General features: G+C 39.6%; 2 long non-coding RNA genes across 3 annotated transcripts; one reads left to right on the forward strand and one right to left on the reverse strand.

Annotated features, from left to right (window-relative positions):
• Positions 1–18900: 18900 nt before the first annotated feature.
• Positions 18901–21285, reverse strand: LOC147755632 (uncharacterized). 2 transcript variants are annotated; one of them, XR_015328439.1, is made up of 3 exons: positions 21153–21285; positions 20025–20427; positions 18901–19739 (listed from the first exon to the last, which is right to left on the reverse strand). It is a non-coding gene; the product is annotated as an uncharacterized LOC147755632 (long non-coding RNA). The 2 variants fall into 2 exon arrangements; XR_015328438.1 differs by lacking the exon at positions 21153–21285 and having other exon boundaries at positions 20025–20639.
• Positions 21286–21748: 463 nt separating this feature from the next.
• On the forward strand, positions 21749–25378 carry LOC147755633 (uncharacterized). The gene is made up of 2 exons (XR_015328440.1): positions 21749–22145; positions 25280–25378. It is a non-coding gene; the product is annotated as an uncharacterized LOC147755633 (long non-coding RNA).
• Positions 25379–25626: the final 248 nt, after the last annotated feature.

The following is a 25626-nucleotide window of genomic DNA, read 5'->3' on the forward strand; positions in this document are numbered from 1 at the left end:
TTATGCTATAAATGCCATTTTAGATCATTACCGCGGACTGCATAGATCATAGCTACTTTTAATAAATGTCAGTTTAAAGAATCATCGTAGTCTGCATCAGACGGAGGCAATGAAAAAGATTATTATAAACTTATCGTAATTTGTACAAACATCAGTAGAAGTACATTGCAAAACGATCGTGCATTGTTTTAGTATTAGAAAGGTTAGAGCGAAAAAGTTTTTGAAATTACCAATTACACGGTGGGATGGTAAGCCCATAAGATGCCATCGAAATTCAGGTGCGAGTTTATTATTAACATAGCCATACCGTTACGTACCAATACATAGTTAGCAAAAGGAGAAAGCCCGGTACAAGGTTACAATGACTTCACTGTATGCTTCTTGAGATGACGGCTAGTAATAACTAACTATTACGTATAAGCAAGTATCACTTTGATCATCATTCGAATATCGTACACGTGTCTTTGGCACCGACGTCCGGAGCTTAGGGAGAGAACAGCTGACGAGTAACTCGTCATAATGAATGGGTTGCACGTTCAACGTCACGTTAAAATCACACTTAACTCTGGCTAAAATCTTGAATCAGTTATCTTGCCGTCACTAAGTCATGTTGATGCAGGAATTAGGGTTCGCTCTGAACAGAATTCATTTAAAGCTTTAGGACCTTTGCCCGAATTTTACTTGGTCCTTTGAGAAAACGCCACTCAGAGCTTAAGGCGATACAAAATTTGAAATAAAAAGCAAGTTTTTTTTGAGCGATATTTAGAGCGTCTTCTCCCTTCGCGGACTACCTCTTGGTCCGACAGTGTATCGCCAACTTGTTGTTTCTGACTAAGCTTACTGCATCTTCGAAACGGTTTATTTACTAACATCCACTTAACAAACACATTGTTCCGTCCGTCAAATGATAGGACTTGTATCTTGAAATTGACTGAGAGGTCTAAAAAAGTCGAAACGGAAGTTTGATCAGGTTTAGGTTCGCAAACGTTATCTAAAACCAACATAGACATACCGATGATCAAAGTCTGATTAGAATGCATGGTGAAGTATGTGATGTTTTTAGGCATTATACATGGGTTAGTTCATCTTAGTCCGTGAGGTGTGAAGGTTCCAAACCTTCCAAAATCACTTCCAAAGTGATTTTCAATATTCTCCAAAACCTCCTATTATCAACAGAAGTCCGTACCTATGTTACCGACAGACTCCTGTAGTACTTACTTGTTGAGGGATTAAAATAAATTGACTATATACATACACAAAAGAAACAAAAAATAAATGGAACATCTTTATATATATAGTCAGTAAGTAAACGCAATCTGGATCATAGTCGCCGCTGCTGCAGCTGCCTAAGCACTATACTTAGACATCGAATACAATATGGCGCCATGTAATGCTTGATTATTTTGTAAACTACAGTATTTTCTCTGGATAAGAAAATTTTTCATTTAACGATTTTCCCTCCACTATCTCAAGGGATGCCCCAAGTGAATTGGATAGTCAAATTTCTAAAGAGTTTTGGAAAGTTCGGGAGAAAGTGTCATAACTATACAATATTTAGTCATAATCTAACCGAAGAAGAAGGAAGAAAATAAGAAAAAGCTATTAATACTTTGAAGCAAATTTTAGTTAATCACAGTGGGATCCAAAATGTATGCATGGCCGACGTACGTTTTCATTTTTTTTAAAGTGCTTTCCACCTTGATTCATGCAGAATGTATACAGAAAACATGTAAATGGTGTTAGATCTCTCTAAATATATATATATATATATATATATGTATATAACCCTACCCAGGTACCTAAAAGGCTTTCCGTTAAAACGAACGTAGAAAATGTCACAGCATTGGTAAGCGTGCCATGTGAATATCTAAAGTTTAACTGACGTTTTCTAAACTTTTGTACTTGGGAAGCTCATATACGACTACTTGAAAGACAATATAATATTTTTCGACTTCTGCATTGAAGACTAGAGCTTAGTTTAGTCTACAAATTTCTGTGCGAAAATGCATATCAATTGACACAAAAAATTTAAAATAACCTAAACGACCACACCTTATATTCAGTGCGCCCTTCCTTAACCTTGACACTGACTTCGCCAACCTACCGCTATTATATCAGGCTGAACAATACTTTTCAGTAGGAGCCCAATGTTTTTTGTACTCAATGCCACTTTTTATGGTTATTTACATATTTCAATCAGAATTTGTCAGAAAATTGTACTTTTGCTTCACCGAAAGGTGATAAAAGGCATCGGTGCCGAACCTGGCCACTTTGAGTCACGCCTGTTTTGCTTCCCTTTTCAGTCCAGGCTCCTTTTGCAGTGACAGGTTTTTCAAGGTGTTTTAACCGAGTCTACATCTAAACACCTGATACCACGTTTTATAAGTTCGAATACATGAAACCACAGGCTTCTTCTAAAGATAATTGATGTTGCGGCTTACAGAATGCATCTGCACCTAGTGATTACAAACCACTAAGGGAGCATCCAATACTACCGTTAGTCCTGTAATACTGACGAATGCTGACGGTAACGCATTGTTTATAAATGCCCTAAACCCTCAGCAGGACCTGGATTTGCTTAAGATCTGGTTAAGGTCACAGGGACTAAAGTTCTACAAAACGGTGATGATAGAATTAATTTACATCAGGCCACGTTACCTTCCAAAGGCGCGTACTATAATTTTATAAGGGAATTTCCATGCCAGCGGTTTGTAAGGCCATCGAGGACACTGGGGTAAACAAAGATTGTTTCACTACCCATAAGCCAATGAGAGGGCCAGTGGACGCTGATCCGCTAAGGTCCAATTTACAAATTTCGTAGTAGCAATCTGAATTTTAGTACAGGGTAAATTGTGCACAGAATGTACTGTTTGCGAGGCGGTAAATTGGGTTACGGTGCCGTATTGTCTGTGATGTCATATGAAAGATCGCAAAGGCTTTGATCAAGCTATTACAATGAAAAAATACGGCCGATGTGGATTATTTGGACGTGTTTTAAAAACCTGCAGCGATGGACTCACTTGCTACAACCTTGGCGGAAGAACCAATTTGCAAACTCTATAAATTTTGCAAAATACAAAGAAAAGGTCGTAGAGGAAACTAGCAGGCGAATGTTGGTAAACAATGCAGGTAAATCGCCTGCTGGTGGGGTCTCTACATCGATAGACAACCGAAGTGAGTCATAGTACCGAGGGCGATAACCCCGAGGCAAGAATGAACGTCAAAAACAAAAGAAAACAACGGAAATGACATAATAGCCCTTATTCACAACAAGAAAAAGGTCCTGGGGCTAATAAACAATAATCAGAGCTTTACCGCTAAACTGTAACAGGAGCAGAATCTCTTATGATCTGTTCGAAGAGATTGCATAGGAAAAAAAGCTGACTTACTAATTACTAACGATCCTTACATCGGTCTACGGCAGAGCCGGCAAATGACATGGAGTCTCGATAACACAGTGCACACAAAAGACAGTTGGGAGTATTGCAAAGAGTAGCAGTGCGGAAAAGAATTTTCCTGGACACAGATAGGGAACTAAGATTGCATTTACCTCTGCAACTTAAATGCTATTTTAGATAGCGTAGCGAAATTGCTAACCGAAATAGAATACGCCGAGTACTTTAACACGGTATCACAGACATGATAAGTTTGCAGACCAAAGTGAGGGGTCGGCAGCTGTTAGAATGGATGGCCACGCAAAACCTGAAAGCGCTAAACATGGGTGGCGTATCAACTTTTAGGGCCACGCCGGTTCCACTTTCGTAGATCTCACGATATTACAGAGGCCAATGGCTGGAAAGTCTTGAAGAAAAGAGAGCATCCAATAGTTATAATAGTATATAGTTCTCTATATATTTAAGGTAAACAAACAGCGATCCTAGAAACAGAATGTCGTTCAGGATAAACAGAGATAGGGGAGGTCATGAAAAGCTGAGTGCTGCAATATGGAAACTCGCGGAATGAGGAATATCTATAGTGACCCCCTGGTTGCAGTCAGCGTAGCAAAAAGGTCTCATAAGGGAAGTCAAGAATTGTGACCAAATTATCGGAGGAATAAAGAGATTTCTTAGTATCGAGCAGCATATAACCAAGCTTAAACGATTCAGAGCTGGCGATGACCTAGAGGCGATCCGAGAAGCTACTGAAGAATGTAGAAAAGAGGAGTGGATAGATAAGATAAAGGTCAGGGATAGCAAGAACAATTGTTGGAGAAATTTTCTGCAAAAAATACAGAAAGACCCATGGGGTCATATTTATAAAGCCGTAAGAGGATAAAGAAATACATTCTGCTAAAAAAGTGAAAATGAACATATGAGGATCCTTCTTCCCATATCAGCAGCCTTTTGATCAAGCTAAGTTCACAGGCTTGAAACCTAAAAAACGGATGCCACCTGTTACATAAGGGGGTATCTAAGATAGGAAAACGTCTCAGAACCAGTAAAGCGCCGAGTCTAGACGAAATTCCGGCTGTAGTTAAAAGGTCTCTTTATAAAAACTTCTCTGAGATAATCGCTGTAGCTGCCACGCATATTTTCAGCTAAAGTCGTTTTTTTACCAAAATAGAAAGAAGTGATGGGCTCATTTCTAAGAGTGAAAATTCATACAGACTTATATACGCAGTAGGGACGCTAGCAACAAGAATTTGGGCCACCATAAAGCAAAGGCTTCGAAAACATAGATCGGTGCTGATAGCAATCGGAAGGCTAGGAAAATTGGGGAATGCTCGATTAAAGCAAGAGCTTTTTTTCTCACGATTCATTTAGATGTTAAAGATGCTCTCAATAGCCTGCCACCATGAGCAATACTCAGATGTTCAAAAAAAAGGAAACGTCTTTTAATACCCCTTTTATCTACCTGCGGAGCAAATTGATAGTCATTGGAGAAACTGTCTTTATTATGGGAGAAGGGTTCCACAAAGGCCTTTCTTGTGCCCTCTCCTATAAATTTTGGCAGTTAACAGGGTGTTAAGCCGAAGCAACTTTCCTTTGGGAATACAAATTTTTGCCTTACAAATGACCTCGCTGTCGTAGTTTATATCCGGACGGCAGAGGAATTCCAAAGAAAAGGAAACCAGATTCTGAAAGAGATCGTAATAGAGATGAAGGAATACAGGCCATGTTTGGCTTTTGCGAAATCGTAAACTGCATTACCTATTAACAGTGGAAGTGTTAGCCTCTCATATTCACTTTAGGTGGGGAAAGTATAAAAACGGCAAGATATCTGGACATCCAGCTTAATCACGCAATAAAGTAGTGCACCATATCAAGCAAGCTGTAACAAAAACAAGTGGAACCTCAAGAGCAGTTCCAACGGAAAAGGTAGAAAAATAGCAGAGTTCATTGCGCTCTTTGAGGCGCCTGTCTAGACATTACCCGAACCTGTGGAAATGATGGTCAAGAAGGTACTTAGAAGTACCCAGCAAAACCTTGCACTTAAAATCATGTTAGCCCTGATTCTGGCAGGCATCATTCCCTAAGGCCTGAAGATTAAAGAAAGGTGCGTACTTTGGCAGGATCCAGTAGAACGGAAGTACGCGACATATTCTGCGGGCATCCGTAACACACGAGCTTAGATTGCACGTCCTAGTAGAGAGGTTTTCTCAGGCAAATCCTTATGGGTCACAGAGTGTTTTAAAACTTTCTTCATAAAATTGGTAAAGCCCCATCAGATATCTGTGTTCTCTGCATTGCAGAGCTAAGTATACAAGACGCCATACGCTAGCGACCTGCACCGTGCTTATCCATACCAGAGAAACACTGACGACAGAAGAAATGAGATTGTCTCTGGAAAACGGCTTTACGGGTCTCCGTATCTTCTATCATTCGACTACGGCAGTATTAGCGGGTTGGTAAAATTCTGACAAAGGAAATCCAGAAGGAAAAGAGGTCACGGCTAAGTATTATTTTACATTCTACGATGACTTGAAGTAATCTTAGAATGGTTACCAATTTAAAACCTAAGAATACAGGGTCCAGGGTTGAATGAATCAGAGCTCCACAGTGTCAAAATGATACCTGAGCAATGCAGTCTGGTTAACATAACGCGTTAGCACTTAACCTATTCAAAATTAGTTTCACCGGACGACGTTTACTTACGTTTCCATTACGGATTCTCACCGAGTTAACTGTCAATTTAGTGTGCGTGACTTATGGCGCACTTAAAAATTGAAAATTTTCGAAGTTTTTGTAAAATTTGCTGATAATTTATGGGCATGTTACCACTGCAGTAGCACGAAACGTACTTCCTAAAGCCATTTAACGCAGTCGTGCGTAAAATGTACACTTTAACTTAAGCGACACTTTACCTATTAATGAGAGTGCCATCGAAATTCGTACACGAATGTATGGAGATATATTAATTTGAATGTGTTTGGCAGAGGTGCCATTCACTACGTGAGACAATTCAATTGAAGAATCACATTGTTTATATCTATATCAATGCTCTAACTAGTTTCAATAGATACAAGCACAAGTGAGTTATTTTTCAATGTCAGGCTCCCACATACTCGCTTGTCATTTGATCTCTGAAAGGTAGGTAAGGCCACAGCTGAAGAGTCTGAAATGTAGGCACTGTATATAGACAATATGGCTCTTTGCTAGTATTGATGGGCAATGTCGCTGCTTGCTGAATACCGTCAGGAGTTATCTGTACTATATTTAATAACGATCAAGTTCAATATTATATAACGAACTATCAGTTTTTACCTCTAACGTCTTTTCCGGCTGTTGTGAAAGGGCACAGGTCATCCGGAGCTCCAATCCTTGCAGACTTCTCTCCATAGCTTTGAGCTCCAATAATCGTACTGAGCCTTTATTGTTGGATCAATTTCTTCGATGATACTTATAGTCAAGCACTTCACAGAAATCTGGACGTCGATGCAGGAGGGATATTAATGGCATACGCCATGTGCAGGCTGCTGTGGTTACCAGTATCATACTCGGCCTTCTCGTTAGTCTAAAAACTTCAGCATTGACCATGTCTCGATTACTGGCACCGCCATATTTTGATTGACCAACTATGATTTACTTCATAAAGATACCAACCATTCGTGAGTATCGGGCTTTCAAGGTCAAACTATCCAGTTGCAATTGTTGCTGACAATCCAAACGGAAAACTCTTCCGGCGGCCCATGTAGATCGGGCAATTAAGTCGTTGATTGGACGTAAATAAACTTCTATTTTTTCGACATCTATCTGTCTACCTCCATACAAAATTCCCACTATGAACCCAAGTAGCAGTTTCATTACGGGATAGTCCTCCATCTCAAGACTACACACAAAAGGGTCTTTGAAATGAGAGGACGCCTTTTCACATAAAGGGCTTAACACCATATCAGAAGTTGACTTAACCCCCCATAACAATTTGTAACAAAAGCTGTCTGCTGGTGTTGTGCGGTTGGCACGCGGTCAGTCGTATAAGACCCGGCCAGTGGCAAGCCATTTTGCTACTACTTCAAACGCTGGATTGCTACAAGCGTCAACAAAGTGGTCATGGAAAAAGATATTCACAAGTAAACCAACAACGGTCATCCAAAGTCTCACACATAAACCCATATTTCTGTCACACGACACTAACATAATAAGCCATCACACCCTGCCACACCTAGAAACAGACTTGATTTATGATATTATAAAAACATAAATTTACTGAAAGAAACATGCGTGATCCCTACATATGAAGATCCAATCAAGTTTCGGTTACACCTGCTGTGAAAATGATAGGTGCCACCGCAAAGTCATCATACCGAAAACAGGATGCTCGATTTCAAAGTATAAGCAAAGACTGTATACTGATTAATGTTTTTGCAAAGACGGCCCCTAACCGAGATTAAATAATTTTTTTCCGCCCGAAATCACCGGCTTATGTTGGATACAACGTCTAGATCATCAGTAGTACCGCTTATTCTGAAAGCGCTGTAGAATTAGTTTTCATCACGAAACTATATAAGCAAGCCCTACAATGCTCCTATCTGTACAACAGTCCTATTTACGTAGTAACACTCGGCGTAAAAGTGCAACTGCCCATTAGATGGGTATGTAAAGTTTTAACATTTCGAAAAAAAAGCAGTATTTTGCATATTCAATAGGGAAATGGTCAGGCTGAGTTATGGCCCACGAGTTGCAACGTAACCTGGCCCATGGTTCTGCAAGGTACAATTGCTTATGCTTAGCACAGCGGGATAACATGATGTCTCTACTGTTTTTTTAGGCCCAAAACCCTTCATGACCAATGTGCGTTCGAGGAGCTGAACTAGAGTGCCTTCGTAGATTTACATGTTAGACATAACATTCTTCTAACGTATTAGACTAATTTATTGAAGGCAGAGCTCCCGAGACACTGCTGCGAGTACTAACGAAATTTTGTTTTTCAATATAACAGGTTGACGGCCCTCAATACGAAAATGTTCCAACTGACGCTTATGGTATTGAGCTAATATAGGATAGCTTCCACCAATATTGAATTCTTTTATTTTAACAAGGTGTTACTCAGCGGGACTTCATATGGTCTGATTCTACATACGTCACTGCAAAATACACGTAGACTCAAGAACATATAGGGTCATTCATTCTCAATGCGTCAACTTCAATTCGATGCTTGTGGAGTAGTTAAGCCGCCGATGTAGGCGAACGCTGCCCGATTCTGCAAATCAAAAAATTGAATGCACCATGCTGTTTGAAAACGTTTCTCCTCAATGTTTTTAGTAGTATCGTATATTGCCCAATGAGTGTGCGGCGTTCCGTAAAGCCGTCTTACTCCGTCCTGCGAAAAGGTGTAAAAGGACGGGTACGTCTATTGCTCCGTGCCAGAAACTACTGCTTACAAAAACTCTGCGCAAATGAACTCATTAAGGAAGTAACTGAGGATATGTGACAGAATCAGATGTTGCTCCGGTCGCAACAGTTGAGTCCGTCGCGTGCTATCCGGAAACTTCGGCATTCGTGTCTCTGAGATTGAAACTACATCCGACGATTTGTAGAGCATTGTACATTTGCTAAATGGGCCAAACGGCTTCTGCTAGACAATCGTAATGTTCTGTCAAAGATCATCTTTTCTACCTGACTTTTCTACCAGTCAATCAACAAAACTTTGCACTGTTTGTAAACAAGCACATTATGGAGCTAACTATCCACATGGTGCGAATTGAAGGCAAGAAGTGAGGTCAAATGGTTATAACTTGATTCTGCGGTATATTATATTAATGGTTCCTGTTGCAAAAGCATGTTAAGAGGCTCCTGTAACTGAAATCGGGTGATTTTAACTTAGACAATATGCGGTCCTAAGACGATAATGCTACATGCCATCGATAGCAAGTGCGTTTAACTTTCTTAAAAAACCTTGAAAAAAACTCCGTGTTTCATTTCGAGATTGTAACGACATCTCGTACTTTTCTAACATTTGCAATGCTATTTTTAATTCTTACGTAGTGTTATGTGGCTAAGTATTAAGGAAGAGTACCCTTGATAATAGCCGGCATGAGGTCATATGATAAATTCTGCAGGCGTGATGACAAGGAATTGTTATGTACACTTTCAGAGTCCAGCTCACATTATAAACTCCAAGGAGTACTTATTGGTTATTTACAACCATTGAATATATGTATGGCTGGTTGCGGCAATGATGACTATAGCCGTGCTGACTCACGGACGGCCAGAGCAGTAGTAGAAAGGTTGCCGGTTCCAAAGGGGTCTCGACTGCTGTTTAGCGTGTTCGAGGTTGGCTGGCTGATCCGTCTACGAAAATTCTGGTTGTAGGTGTACTCCTCAGCCCGCGAACGCAGTGCCGTTAGTCTATATTAAACACCGACGCTTTCTTTTCTTACTGTTCTATGGTTAACACGGCAGTTACGACGGCGTTGAACGCATACGCATCGTGTCTAAGGTGCTTTCTGCTGATTCTGAACTGCATGTACCTTGTGTTTGGCCTGTTCACCATTGGAGTCGCACTTGTGTGCATTCAACTAAATGATCAATACATGAACTACCTAGGCAACAAGGACTATGTTGGGCAATACTCGACAGCGATAGTCCTCATCTTGGGACGGGGAGTTGTGGCCGTATTTCTTAGCCTGGTTGGCTGTTGCGGAGTGATTTTCAAGTACACGTCGGCGTTAGTTACATGTGCAGCAATTATGGGTGGCCTGCTTGTGACTGAACACCGAAGCGAAGTTGAGATCTGGAACCTCTTTGTGAATTGATCAAAAACCAGCTATCGTTTGTAATGCAAAAGAACTACTCTAGCAATGACCTAAATAGCCCGGTCAACCAGCGTATCGATGCGCTTCAGACATCTCTTCATTGCTGTGGCCCCAACGATCCTAGTGACTGGGCCACATCAACGTACAATAACACTGGCGTCAATCCGTTCAACGATGTTTTAAGCAAGCTTGGTGGCATGACGGGCTTGTATAGCGTGCCGCCGTCGTGCTGCGTGCGTGGAGTGGGCCCCGACCTTTGCGAAGTAGCGCGCCAAATCAACGCCGTTGGTATCGTGTCTGATTTAATTCATCATCAGGGCTGTTTGCTAAGGCTTTTGAAGATCATGAACGGAGTAGCTTCGGTAATTACTGGAAGCGCACATTCTCTGATCGTCCTAATGCATATCGGGTCACTTATACTTACCATCGTACTATACCTCATCACACGGCAGGAAAACGACACAATACATTCATTCTCTTTTTATACGAAACCGCCATAAGTCTCTCCTCTAAAGCCAGATCACAGCCAGCTCCACATGGTTTCTGGCGCGCTATACGTCATCTTCTTGCTAAGAACGTTCGGTCGCAGCTCAAGTCACCTATATGCATTCGTTAGCGAAATACATAGGTAAAGTTGCATCCATATCTATACCGTACCGCAGATACCGTGTCGTCGCAGTTTTCACACGGCGATATAATTTGTGCCGCGTGAATCATCTCGAAGATCGTCCTGAGGTCGACTCCAGCCCTGTTTTGGAGAGTTGAGTTTCAAAATTGCTGGAGAGTAATCTCTGTGGCCAGTCAACACCGTTGTGCTTGAGTATCGTTTCCCTAGCGATTACGGCCTCAGAGCTTTAAGAGTGCCACTATATCGTACGTATCAAAAATATAATAATAGCATTTTGTCCATAATTTGAGTAAGTAAATAGAGCATAGATAGCATTTAAACAAAGCGCTCGTGTGTGCGTCAGTTGCCTCGCTCAGTAGACTATCTTCCTGCAAAATATTATAGAAAATTGTTGAGGATTTTTGGAAAACGTTCCAACGCAAACGCTAAGCTATATATAATGTAATAGTAATATAAAAAAGCGTCTCAAGCCGAGAATTCCGCACGATCTAAATGAACGTCTTGTACCTGAAACATCACATGAAACGCGGTAAACACGCAATTTTTTAACTTGGAAATGTATGTAAAATGTCAGACCGTTTCGAACGTTAAGCTGCGTCTTATTATTATTACTGTTTTTATTATGCTTATCAAGGTTGTCGGTTGTTTCTTCTTTGAATTTATTTACTTGCTCTACGTACAGGTTTCTCGAGCTCAGTAGAGAATGTGGCAGTGATATTTAATGTAAGGCCGATTCGGTTATAAAACTGATCTCCTAAATGTATTAAGTAGTAGTAGTAGTACCATATTGAAACACTCATTTTGTTGGGCAAATGCGAGTTTTCGGCAAGCCGTACGGTTTTTCCTAGCAAACTACTTGAAGCTTCTGAAACGCGGACGAGGTTCATATGATATTTATAGCTCTAACAGCTTGAAGCTGATGTCGTGTGCAGAGGCTTTATGACGTTGTTCTTTTTGAAGGGTAAAGCAAGCATGCTTCACTGTTCCGTCTTACATCATGCAGTTACCTCGAATCGTATCACTTGCCTCGAACATCTAGCTGATTAAGAAGCCACCAGTCATAAGATCCCGGTTCTGCTAGAGAACGGAAGCGTCAATCTCCGCTATAATATTACCCGATTTCCTTAATTACCATATCTTGGAGCTGCTGCTGTTAATTAGATAACACGCTAAGTACAGTATGCTAGATCCTTGTGCCACTTTCGTACATTGGGACACACGGGCGATTTTTCGGGTGAGACGCCATTACGTTGAATAACCATACTATTACTTGGCGTATGATGATGCTTATTAGAATTTTAGAGCAGGTAGTTCAACGTCATCGAAGATGCCTAAACAATCCGAAATTTAGTGCATATTAGCTGTTTTCTTTGTTATGGCTGTTAGGACTCACTCTGTAGAGCAGTACTGAATGTACACTACAGAGGAGTTCACGAAAACAGTTAAATATTTTTTCGTATTTCGATAAACGATAAAAAGGTTTTCAAAGGTGAAGTTACGTTCTACAAAACCTGTTACACTGAATTATTTTAATACCAATAATATATATATATATATATATATATATATATATATATATATATTATATATACATCTAACCTCCAGGGTTATAATTTAAGATAAAATATTACCCAGAAAGTTAGAATAAGGTTCTCCTTATCACCAACGTTGTGTCACTTGTGGTTGAAAATTTTATATTATTTCATTGACACAACGCATCGCTTGGATGAAACAATGTTATTACGGATAATTATGATCAACAGTCAGAATTTACCATGGATCATAAAAGGACAAGAAATTTAAATTGGATGAAAAATAAACACGTATGTTTAATTCGTTCTGTAGTTTCGTAATTACGTTAGTTATTATTATTTACATAGTTTGTATTCACAGCTCTGACATTAGGTGAACATAAAATGCAAGAATAAAAGTTTCTTATTTTATAATAACAAAGTTGATTCAGCACTTAACGTTTCACATACGTTTTATTGGCTCTTATCCATGATAGGCACTATGTAAATTAAAAAAAAATTTGTTTACGGTGATTCGTTAAGCCCCTCATATAGGGGCAATATAACCTTAATTCTTATATATATATATATATATATACGTTTTTTCTGCAGTAACACTAAATTAAACGTGAATTGGTGCTATCTATGTAGCGTGTCAAGATTTAAATCCATGGATGATCTGCCTTGCCTTCTATTTATACCGCTGCTCGTTGTTTAACTCGCGAATTGTAGGACTCTGTTTAGTTATTTCAGGACGTATAAGCGTTCCGAGTGTACTAGTTTGTTTCTAGGACAATCTAGCGTTTTTCTAGCTTCCAGGCAACTATTTTGAATGGGGCAGAATGTAAAAAGTCGACTATAAGAAACGTTAAATTACAGGCCGCTAGATTGGATCGAATCATAAAGCACTGTTAAAGTGAAATTTTAACCAAAAAGCCCTTGTCGGTACCTTCTATCGATGACGTCGGAATAAGGTCAAGGCTAAGTTGTGTTTAGGCAACAATAGTTAAGCCATTTGTTACATTAAATAATAAATGACTTCTTAGAGAATCAGGTTCAGTTAACGCGATTTTCTGACATATCAGTTTAGACCTATTCACTCTGAGTGCATGCTTTGTAATCGTTTACATTATGCTTCTATACCATATTTTTATCTTTTCATTAGCACCTTTCGTTCTCACAGAGCCAATGACATTTTCATCTCTAATACATAGCAGGTTAGCGATCTCCGATTTCTTTGCTTGGTAAAAGCCTTGTTGTTTCCTGGCAAAACCACATCGACTTACTAGTTCCCCGTTGTAGCATTGTACAATTCTATTTCTCCATAGCTGGCTCATGCCACTCTAATACAAAAAAGCAAGCCCTCAAAACCCACTTCAACGACCACCCCCCTTTTCGCTATCAGCGGTTTGCCAGTATTAGCGCGCCTGGTTGCCACTAGTAGTCTGCCATGTTTGTATGTCTAGTTGTCACTCCTGACCTCTCGTCTTCAAATTCACATCAAATGGCTGATGAAGAAAAAAAATTACTATTGATATATATGTTAAATCATTAATTTTGTTTTCCAAATAAAATGTTCAGTTATTATAAGCAATGGCAAGCACAGTCGAAGATAAACAATCCGTTGTAAAATAGCAATTAATTGGATTATAGGAATGATTAAGTGTTTGAAATGTTTATCAGGTCCAATAGTAGCGCGATTGGGAAAAACATTAGTTTAGTCAGTCGGAAACGGGACGCTCATTGGTGCAGTAATTGAAAACATTTGTTTACCACTTGACGCGCTATTTATTAAATAGCCATTGCAAAATAAAAAAGAAAGGGTACCGTCAAATGCGAACGCTAACGTAAAGGACGCCAATTCTCGCTTTCGAGACGCGCTACCACAGTTTAATAGGCAGACATAATAGAAATATCTCGTTCTAAGCATATCCTGTGCATATTCGTCAAGTGAACACGCGCGAGACTCGATGTGACTTTTGAGACCCAGTTCGGAAACGTAAGTAGATACCTCGTATTTTGTATTTAGTGCCAACTTTCTTGTGCTTTTCGTGCTATGTTAATCCACAATTTGGAAAACATTTACGAGCATAGTATGCTCGGACGCGTCTACGAAGCCAACAGCTTAGACTTTTTGTGTTGCCGATTGTTATTTCTATGTTATACATAGCTTTTATCGTGTGAGATGTCACAGTGGCAGCATTTTGAACAAACAACGATGCATCGACTCAAAGGCCTCATCAACTCCTGAAAAATGCGTCATCCGAATAAAACGCTGACGAAATGCTTATTTATGTTATTTTCTTCCTGTTCCTACTATCCTGAAGCGAGCATGGGACTCAGGAAGCGACCTGTTTTCAGATCATACGCTCTGACGAGGAAATTTCGCTTTTGAGAAGTGGACGTGCACGGCAGCGTATGTTAATCGGCTTTAGCTGGGTACCGTGTTACTTCTTTGCCGTTGAAATACTTGGTGTTTTCTGTGCTTTATTGTGCGCGGTATTTCGGCTTTATTTGTGGCTTTTTTGAAGCTTCCAATAACTTTTTTACTTGCAGTGTTCCAAATAGGGTTATGTATTTATTGTCTAGCACTCACCAATAAATCTCCTTTAGGTCTGCATTGTATTTTTGAGTCTCTCTGAGTTCACTCTTACGTTGCAACTATATACCACAGTTATTGTAGCTTGGCATACCATATAGAGTGGCTCTTTACTGCAAGTTCTACTGGTCAAGTGACCTGAACAGAAATATTATATTTTTGCTTGTTATACCGGTCCTGATGGGCCTGTGTGGCCTGCAAGTCAGGAGGCAGACCAGTGAGGCAGATTCAGCTATATTTCCTAAGTAATACAGTGTCCGATATTGAAGTTCTTAGCATATATGGCCGACATTCTCCGGTACAGTCTCCACCGCCGCATAGCCATCGGTCCCTGGACTGCTTTGTTCTCTAACGCGACGTTTGCTTATTTGTTTTAAATATTAGTCTTTAGAAGCACAGTATTTACAATGCCGTCCTGATGGTACGCTCCCTGCAGTGTTCCATATGCAGAATTGACGTCAAGGTGTTGTTGTTACGCCGTTATCTAGTTTCCTCAAACACTCGCAACTTAATTTCTAGAGGCAGCGAAGTATTAGATTATATCGAAACACGAGTCCCTTAATCCGCAAGACCTTACTGAATTGGATTTTTTTTTTAAATCTGTCTTCCACAAATTTTACTACACACTACATCAATGAGCAGAACTGTTCACCACTGTTCTGCGTATTCGTAGAGTCGTATTTTACAAATATATTGTTTCCATAAAAAGTAATTCTTTAGCCATAGTTATGCTGCAAATCATCGCGGGCTCTCTCTACCACATAACGGTCGAGTGTCGAATAGAAAATGTACCCAATCGCCCCAGAAAGGTGAGCGCCGCGGCAAGACTCCTTTCATTCATTAATAACAACGGATATAACAGGCGGATCATGGTCAACTGGTCAATGCGTGAGTCAGCAGTATGCTAATAAGGTTGCCCTTAATACTGTTTGCTCAATATGCTGGGTTTTTATATTGACATTTAAAGCAGGGCATGTTTATAATCCAGTCCCGTTTCCTGAGGCAGAAGCGAACGATTAAACGCCACGGATTAGGACTATCTCCATTTTCTGACAGAGCCGGACAAGAGTGATTTCAGAGTGATTGCAAAGGTCGCTAAAAAGTCACATGCGGGTGGTGAGGCGTTGCGTTCCAAGATTTTAATCTCTCACTAGCAAAAATATGCAAAACGTGTAACGTAAAACGTATAACACGTGTTCTTAGAAAGTAAGTATACCTAACCCCGTCACAGCTAAGGCAACCTGTGGGATGTAATTCGTTGTGTAGCGGGAACTGCGTGCAAGTTTCAAAGTTAGTTATATAGTTGTGAAAACATATGGGTGGCCTGCTGTTACACGAAATCACGCAATTTAACGCCTGCTTTTGTGTGAACGCAGCACTTTTTATAACCGACACGTCGCAGATACTTTTAGCGGCCCTGTCTAGCGTGACCTTAGGACAACCATACGGGGACCTTCGCTGAATGACCAATGTGTTCCAGAAATAGAAAACTCGAAAAGAGTCACACTACTGGTGACACCGTACGATTCATGTAAACCGTTTTAGAAATTGAATAGATCGCGTTAAAGAGGACTTCTTTTTTCTTATAGCAACGGATCTACCTCGAATCGTTGCGCCTTTCGAGGAGAAAGATCCATTAAGTGCAAACAAACAAACAACGATGGAAGTCCTCTTTGTGAACGGAAACCGATGCTTGGTTACCGAGTAAAATCTCATTCATGATTCTACATCTGTGCTCATTGGAATACGACTGTTAAACTATACGGAACTTTATAGTGGGCTAAGCTCGTATTGTTTTTTGGAAATTACGGTCTTTCATCTGGTCTCCGACGAACCCACTTACCAGAACAACAATAAGGTTAACATTATGTACGAATGTACTTCTATGCTTACATAGGTACACATTGATATGTAGAATTCTGTCTGACTGTCACTGGCTTCTTCCTCTCATAAAAAGCTCCCATATCCCAGAGAGTAGAATACCATCGCGTCGAGCTGATCAGCAACGACATCTGGAATCAACACTCACAACCCTTTGGACGCGACCCAAACCCACTTCATTAGTAAATTGGAAATTGTCGAAAAGCTCCTGGAGTGTCAATGTGAAACACGTGAGTCAAACGTTAATGTGTACTATGTTTTTCGATCTCGGATTGGATTTCAATGAAGTGTATTTGGTCGCAATTTTTCTGTACAACAATGGAGAGAAAACGTGTATTGAAATATCTTGGGAAGAGGAAAATGCCACCTGCACTAGTAGATAGACGTAGTCATATAAGCTCCTGTACATCAAAGGAACACACTGGTAGGTTATTTCCAGTGGCTGATAAATATGTAACTCGTCAATGGTTTATATCGTCCGTGCGAATATGAGAGCACTGTCCACGCCATGACATATCAAAAACTTGATACTTATATGGTCAGCTTCATCTATGTACACGCGTGTGGTGTGCCGTGAGATGATAACCTCATCACATTCATATTTGGATTCACTGGCTCAGTCGTGTATTCGAGTCGCACATATTAAAACCATAACACATTCAGACGGGTAAGGCTTTGGGTTAGCAAAAGTTGTTACATTATGCTGCAAATTTGAATTTCCTCTTGATACCAATTATGGTTTGCTAAAATTGTTTAATGAAAACACAATTTTAGACTAGCTACGTAGGTCATACAAAAGTGAACTCTGTTGCTAATCTCACTAGCCAATTCAGCCAATCTTCACAGTCAGGTGGGTTCTGTAATCAAGCGTGCCGCCTATCTAGAGGGCAGGTGACCGAACGGCGGAATTGTTCAGCCTATTTGGTGAGTCTACGGCTGTACCCTAGAGGACATTGAACAGTGCATTGACACGCCTCGTAGGTGAACTTTTCAGGGAAAAGATCGACGTCATGAAGGTTCATATCGATGATATCTCATTGTTGTATTGTTTAGAAGCTTCGATTTCTTCTCCTCCATGTGCCAGCTTACGACCGCGGTAATATGTATGACGTCCATAAGAACTGAGAGAGAACACACCGCACTATCCTCTAACTCCCGTTGACCCTTGGACGAAACCGATACTGTGTGGTGCGTGCCTGACTAGCGGGAAAATAACATGTGCATTTTGTGATATCTTTAGAGATCGGGATCGCGATGACATCCCTGTCACTACATTCATTGTGTGAAACGAATTTGTCATCTTTTTCGCTGCCACTGTAAAACGCTAGCGGTATTACAGTCGATCTGTCCTTTAACGTCAACACATTCTACTCGAAGAGACCTATCTGATAAACATATTTTCGTATGAAACGTTCTCGGTACAGCCAGCCCATGAATTTTTGCGTGCACTTCATAATTATGATTTAATTATTTATTATTGTCATTGCACATACTGCGATCGGCTCGATAGACAGTCTTCATCGATATATCAGTCGAGTATGTGAAAGCTGCAACGAATAGACAAGTGGTGTACGTTTGGTTTTAGTTTGAGTAGATTTGAAGTTGTTACTAACTTCAAATCTAGTTGCCAAGCGCGTCGAGTCTTTTTATGGCGAATTAGTGCGATTCTAAATGGAATTGGAGCTGTAAAGTGAGTGACCTATTGATTTAGTAAATTTTTTGTAAACACAAACGTCCTTTAACCCTTGGCTGTACGTATTACCTCATAAAATAGTGTACAAGCTTGAATAAATGTATAGTACTAAAATGTGGACAGCTGATCTTTCTCAAAAGCTTTGACGCTCAAGCGTTTACACAGATCTAGTGCGAACACATCTTCTCAACAACACAAATAATTAGGCAGAAAGGTTTAGAGCGTCGTAGGTGAGTCTCTCGGAAGATAGAATTAGCATTATGATAAATCAATTCTAAATTTCAAGTCATGCCTCACTAATTTGCTGCGCATTACTGTTCTATAATTACGTAATACCATTTAGAAGAAAAATAAGCTTCAATTCAAATTCTAAATTGAATAACACCATCTGAGTCTATCGGAATTATGTTCTGTTAATTTATTGGTAACAAAGCTTGAGCCAGGACTAAATATACACATGGCTTTGGCTGAAGCCATATTTTTTGTATGACTCGGTTTTCTAACTTACTGGACCAATTTTCGCAGAGACTCTATGTTATTGTTAAGTCTAATTGCGTAAACTGCAACTGCTCGTTATTAACTACGTTTTTTCTGGAGATGTTTTCACACACATGATTCCACTCAAAAACTCGTCGTACACGTCGCATGTCATATTGTCTACGGTACGCTTCCACCCTGTTTGTAGTCACAACATCGGCACACTACATTTCCGCTCTCGAGCTGACGTCCGTCAACCACGAGTTTTTCCATTATCGATATAGCAAATACTGCCAGAACTGTTTGATCACTGGCTGAATTCTTCTTATGTTGTTCAATTCTCCTATTAGTTGTACCATTATTGCCTGTCTTTATCGAAATACTTCGAGAAAGCAGTGAGAGCTAAAAGCGAAAATTGCTCGATTCATGACAATAACAGCTACTAGTGTATATATCTCTCCATGTTTTGATTCGAGTAGAGGAAACTATACCGGTAACCTAATCATGGACAGCTTTGGCTTACTCAGAGTTCCTACGAGTGGAATAGATAGATAGTGCTATGTGACGGAGTGCATTGTCTGTACAGCTCCATGATCTACACTGTGAATATAGAAACTGCAATTCGATGCTTATCTGTGCTTCATGCTTTTCAGCTGCTTGTGAGAGAGTTACGGGAAAGTCGTCTTCTGGCTCAATTTAGCAACCGGCTTAACTGTGTTGTCAACGCATACGTTCAACCTCCCCGGACCTGGAAACTGGACAATTTTAAAGTATAAATCAACTTTTGTGCCGAAGATAGACGAAGCAGAACATCATTTTCTAATGGAATTTCTGCAAATGTCGAGTATATAGAAAAATTGCTAATTAAGTGCGCTACAATCTGATGGATTTTACCTGGTTTGCCAACGGTTACCGCACGTTGTTTACTAAAACTCACAAACTTCTTATTGCCTCCAGTTATTGTGTCAAAAATTTTCGTCAAAGATGTTTGGTCGTCTACACCGACGCCAGATCACCCACGATCAGATTAGTTTACCTACCGAATTTATGCACATTGACGGGCACTCGTTCGTCGATCAAAAGGTCGTTGATTTGGACCAAGCCCGTTACGATGTCCTTATTGAGCGTCTCAAGCAGTCCCCGGCAACAGTCTCTTCAAAAGTGGCATGCCAATACTACGCGGAACGCTCACCGCGTCTGCTTATTTCACACCGATGTAGTCATTCACGGCCAGCACCGTCGTCTCGAACAGGTACAGCACGCATCGCCATCCCGAAGATCAGCGAACCATACGGATTTGTCCATGTGAGACATGTAACACTGGAGAATGTTAGCGAAGAATCTCTATATACGACCTCCGCTGACCGCAAAAGTAGTTTTGATGAAGACAGCTCTGCGGCAGATTATCCAAAAAGCACCAGTTCACAAAGCTTCTGAGACCTACTGTTAATTAGATTGATAGAATAAGATGTATATACACACACACACACACACAAAAAAAAAGAGGAGGTTGTCTTTTTGCGGATTATTCGCGTCTCCAAACTGTCATCACTACTGAACTGAGCCAGTAAAATCGAAGACATTTAGGTTCGACTTAGCGGAACTCTGCTTCATTATTTAAACACCAGAGCAGGACACTTTAGGAATTTTTCAATAGATCTATCCCAACTAATTTGAGCTATCATAGCTTATATCGTTATTTATTATCTGTCGAAGTAAATTGTAAATGTTTGTGTGTTTTAAGTCATCAATTAAGCCTTTATCAATAAGTAGCAGCAATAATAAAGAATGGGCTTAGTGCAGTCAGAAAAGTTCTCTTCATCTCATTTCAATTGTGAATTTTAGAACGAAGTGAGCTATTCTCTCTCGACACCAAAACATTTGTGCTTAGGCCGCTATAAGCAAGTTTACACCGTGCGTTTTTGTGCCAGATGTGCTTATCAACTCTGCTAAATGTTAACAGCTAAAATTAGCAGATTGGTCTTAAAGCAAAATAATGTTAAAAATCATTCGTAGATTTTTGGCATATTGTCTCCGTAGAAAGGGCGCTACCAACGAAACGAAACTTTGCTCCAAACAGTCTACTAGTAGCAAATAAATAATTTTCGTTATAGTTGCAAATGATAATCATGTACTAGTAGTAGGATCCGTACTGAGTGAAAGCTTACATTTTAGCAAAAGCTGCAAAAGGGAGCGGCAACACCGGTTTGGTTTAGAACAATGTGTCCGCTTAAAATATGTGATTATGATATGCATTTACCAAATCGTGGTTCGAGCTGATTGTACGAAATACCGAGACCTAAGGAAACGAAACAAAAGTGAGACCTATCTATGTAGTAAAAGGAAAAGTTTAATCCCTTATTTTATATTAGTTTAGTACCGAAGTATGGAGTACTAAAAGGCATAGCTATAAGTACAATATATACTTGTACTTATATACAGCCCGCAAAACGCAAACAAAGACATTTGTTTTTATATCACTTAGTACGGCGGCATTTTGAAATATTATTGGATGGAATTTTTTCCTTCCGCTCAGAAAAGAAACAAATCTATAGTTAAGTCACTTTATCAAAATGCTATCAAGTAAACAGTCATTAAGTTGCACTCAATGTGTTATTCCTCACGGATGTTATATAATCGAATGCCATTGAAAAATATGGATAATACATTTATGTTCAACAGTCAGAGGATCTTAGTTTGGAATAGAACAAACGAAAAATAGTGAAATTTTAATAAACTGTTTATATTTGAAATGATTTTATCTATCATTACCTCGACTATGAATTAGGTGTATTAATAAACCTGGCGACGCTAAAAGCAGCTCAGTTCCGTAGTTTCAAGGGATTCCTTAGTAGCCTGCATTGGTGAATTGTGAACTTTGCATTAGTACGATCGAACCGACCTATTTCAAGCAGAAGAAAACGTCACGTTTCAGGTTCATGTTGCGTGCTTCACTATCAAAGCTTTGCTTGCCACGTAATAATGGACACGACACTATGATGTTTATCACGGTATGGAGTTAAACCGTCTTGCGGTAAATCTGCGTGACTGGTCTGTTAGGTCGTTTTACACGAATATCATATGTTTGATTGGCTGGAAACCTAATAGTTGTTAACTGTCTGACACCTATGTGTCATCAGTACAAAGCGTCGGCTATAAAGGTATTTATTACGTTAAAAGATAAGTTGAGATTCTTATTTTATTTAATCATTCAGACGAGTTAAGTCGCAAATATAGATAACAAAGCAAACATAAGGCCACTGGCAACCTGTTTGCTAAATCTTATCAGAAATGAATAACACCCTAACTCCTAAAATTGACGAAACCTGAAGCGACATTGATGTTATTCAGCCAGCTATCAGTCTCTTTAATATATGCCCCGAAAAAATTGTTGGGGGTATGCCTTCACGTTTTGTGCTGGAAGAAACCAGACAACTGAAGTAATGCTTGACTAAGGCTGTTCAAATTCAAAACATTAATCTCTTCAGTGATTAATCCTTTTGTTTAATATAATACACTTGAAAATGGAAAAAGGCCATCATAAATTTGCGCGTAGTAAAAAGCTAACTGTTTAAGGGCGTAATTGTTAACACGTTTAATGTACATATATACAAGATCATATTTTTATATGAAATATTCAAAAAGAACAAGGACAGTTTTCGTGATTATAGACATAGTACGGACACAGTTTGACGAAAGGGCACTATAGCCGACATGGCATTTTTGGAAAACAAGCTTGACAGAATCTGCGAAACATCTAAACATAAGAGTTGCTTAGGTCTTCGAGCTTTACACTCGAGATGCGAGGTTTAATTTTTTTTACAGACTGATGTTCCTTATTGTTTGCCATGAAACTGAATATGGTGTGTTTTTTTCCAGGAAGCAGTGCAGAATCCTCAAAGTAGAATGCTGATGAGTTTAAATATTTAACTTTATCGCTTTATTTTTTAGACGATCTAGTCTTTGCATGAAGTTCTGAAAGTTAAGTTTCATTTTGAGAAAGCGGAATAACCGCAAAGCAGTAATGGGTCAACGTTAACGTAGTAGCCGCAAAATTGCAATAAGGACACAAGATAAGTGACACAGCAACGATTGAATAATATCTGACTCAGGGTAACCGAACAGCAGAGACCAGGTAGCAAAATTGCTAAAACAATGTAATGCCACTTACTAGAACATGATAATGGGATAAGCTGGAAACAGAGAATATTGACTTGAACAATGCAATGGGTCTTCGGAGGAAAGAACTGCGTCAAGGAAATGGCAATAGGAAAACTCCAATGCGATAACGGGAGTAGCACAGGAACTGTAACGACCTCAGCTACAAGATGCATGTTTAGGTTGAGAAGGTCTAAAATCGCGTAAGGTTACGTTCGGAAAAACGGAAATAGTATAGATGGCGCCCGGCGTAGCAATATGCGATAAATATATAGAAAAAAAAATTAACGAGTCTGGATGCTAATAGGCAAGATATGTATTGTTGTTCCTTGCAGCTTAGATAAAATAGTGGTAGCGATTCGGTTCTGATGTTTCTTTAGCTGAACTACTGCGTAATAATCGATCATATGCTGCATATAAAAAAAGACCTGCTCCAAAAAATGTCGGACTACATATCTTTGGCGTTTTTATATGTGTTTGAAGCGCGAATAACATACTTCCTAAATACTGATGATAGGACGGAGGAAGTATGTCACATTTTAGAATCTCACAGTGCGTATTTTGACACACTGATCGCCTTGTTAACTGTTCAGACCTTCTGTTAACTCTTAAAATGTTGACCTCCCATGTTATATGTGCTAATAATAATATTTCTAGTCGAAACGCCTAGAATGCACCTGGCGCAGCAGTGGCGATCAGTTTTGCCCTTGTACGCAACCTTATTGATATACCTACCAGTTCAATATTGTAAAACGTGGTACATAACTTAGAGTGATTGCTATTTGAAAAAGGGTCGCAGTTTTGCATTTTTGTGATAAGAACTTTGTACCAATTGCCGTTATGCTACGCACACACAACACTATAATTTAGGTTAATGAAGATAATTATTCATAAAGTACATTGTAATTTGATTCTTATTTATTATATCCTTAACTTCTAGCCCTCGCATGGCTAGAAATCCATCAAATGTTTCAAGGTAAAATTATTTGTTATTGAAAAAAAAGAAAAAATTGTTATAGAAACTCAACATCAACATTTGGCTCAACGCACTGTATTTACGTCAAACGAAGTTCAGCATATGTTCTTAATACGACGGCGTGCAGTATCAGCGTTTACTTCAACGAATTTTGTTCCGGATCACGAGAACATTCTCGGTACTGATTGTGACAATTGGCCCCTTGTGTACGGAGTAACCCAATCGTTAGAGAAGAGATGTTTGTGTTGATTTTAATTATTTTTCTTGCTGCTGATGTACAAATGTCAATGTTGTGCATTGCATTGTTCTAATTTTCTCAAATATCCCACACATACTCGACAAATGGTCGCCCAGGCGGCTCAGCTTGTGAGTCACTGCATGTTACGGCAGACCTCAGCTATGCGATGAGACGTGGCTAGTTCGAGTACCGTCGCGGCGTAGACAACATTGGCTATAAGCTCATTATAAGCTTAACGCGTGTTCTCTATCGATAGTCAGGCAGTACTGCCGTAGTGTTGCTCTATGAGTTCTGCACTGTCAGGAAACTGGGAAATCTTGAACTCTGACCGTAACATTATAAATTTGTATATCAAGTTGGATGCAGACACCGTTTTTTTTTTATCTACGCCGCTTGCATAGTTCATAGAAAAATATATAAGTACGAATTGAATAATCATATCTATTTGCAATAGTTTCTATGTTACCAATATAGCTTACTCAATTACTGAACTTGTCCAAACAGTTGCTTCAGAAGGACTTACGCCTCCGCTATTTGAATGAATGATTTAGAACGTCCACTGCCAATAACACGCGGACCTGACACAATAATTACTATATGCTACGAATGTTGAGGCTGCCTAATCAATGTATGCAATTAGTCAACGGCCCACCCTATTCAACTTTTACGCATTTATACCATTAAAAGTGGCGACGCCATTCTATAGAAATGCCCGTTCAACAGCCATCGGTAACAACCATTTTCGTCATAAACGACAATAAATTTCAATAAAGGATTTTGGATTGAAAAAACAGCCTGCCGTAGTTTATGGGTCACAGGGTTACAGTAAATGGTGGGTTGCAAGATGAAAGCGTATTTTTGATAGCTTACAACAATTAGGTCTGTATTGTATTGATAGTCAACAATTAAAATGGTTTTTTCAGGGCTTTTCGCGCGCTTAGCTGTGCTTTGCGGTGGGCAACGCGAACAACTCCGTCTGTTGGCTATGGCACTTATCAAAATAAAAGTTGCTCATAAAGGAAGTGACAGTGCATTTCTTATAGATTTCTTATATATGCAAATTATGTATACGTGAGCGCCACTTTTCCTTGATGGCAGTGAATATTAGGGACACCTGCTATTACACACGGCAACGCGAAAAATAGGTATATCTCTGTTCAGAAGTTGCCAAAACGGGGCAAATGTTTCACAGAGAAGAGAGAGTACCTTTAACGCATAATAAAAATCATCATTGAAGTCAGCTAGTTCAGAAGTTATTCAACTTCAAGGC

This window comes from Varroa destructor, unplaced genomic scaffold (genome assembly GCF_002443255.2).
Source record: "Varroa destructor unplaced genomic scaffold, Vdes_3.0 BEIS01000005.1, whole genome shotgun sequence".
Lineage (NCBI taxonomy): Eukaryota > Metazoa > Arthropoda > Arachnida > Mesostigmata > Varroidae > Varroa > Varroa destructor.